The sequence below is a fragment of the Nannospalax galili genome, unplaced genomic scaffold (assembly GCF_000622305.1).
Source record: "Nannospalax galili isolate Female #2095 unplaced genomic scaffold, S.galili_v1.0 C47976934, whole genome shotgun sequence".
Lineage (NCBI taxonomy): Eukaryota > Metazoa > Chordata > Mammalia > Rodentia > Spalacidae > Nannospalax > Nannospalax galili.
Window position 1 is genome coordinate 1 of NW_008458349.1, and position 685 is coordinate 685.

At 54.2% G+C, this 685-nt stretch overlaps 1 pseudogene; it reads right to left on the minus strand.

Moving 5' to 3' along the window:
* Positions 1–5: 5 nt before the first annotated feature.
* On the minus strand, positions 6–452 carry LOC103728232 (annotated as a pseudogene).
* Positions 453–685: the final 233 nt, after the last annotated feature.

Genomic DNA, 685 nt, shown 5'->3' on the forward strand with positions numbered 1-685 from the left:
AGCATAAGCGTCCTCCCCATCTGCATAGTATTTGGGTTCCACCTCACTAACCTGGAAGTTGAGGGTGTTGGAATAAAGGTGCAAGGCTGCCCGATTGCTCTTCTGGACGTTCAGGCACACTGAAGTCCTCGATCATGGCCCGTGAGGCCTGGTCCATCAGCTTCTGGGCCAGGCCTAGACGGCGGTGTGAGCGCTTCACGGCCAGCGAGGTGATATGTCCATGCAGGACATCATCAGGATCCTCCTCCATTTTGGCCAGGACATAGCCCACAATCTTGCCGTCCTCGTCCTCAGCGAGGTAGGAGAGCTGGGGCCAGGACAGGCCGTGGTAGAAGTAGTACTTCATCTGGTAGTTCTCAGACAGGCAGAGGAAGTTGCAGTGCTGCATGTTCATCAGGTCAGCAGACCGAGCATTGCAGATTTCATCTTGGCAGCTGGCTGGCCCACTTAGGCTGTGGCAGGAAGGGAAGGCAGAATGACCCAGAGGTGGAAGGGGCGGGTCTAAGACGCTTTTCCGCTTCTAGAGGGTCCCAGTCCTCCATTTTACGGTCTTACGCCCCCGCCCCTGTGTGCACATGCGGAGGGAGTGTGTGGCCAGAGCTCACAAGAACTCCTGGGTTTAAATACTGTTTGGGTGTGTTTGTTTTCACTTTAACTTTTAGAAATGTTTTCTTTTACGTGTGTG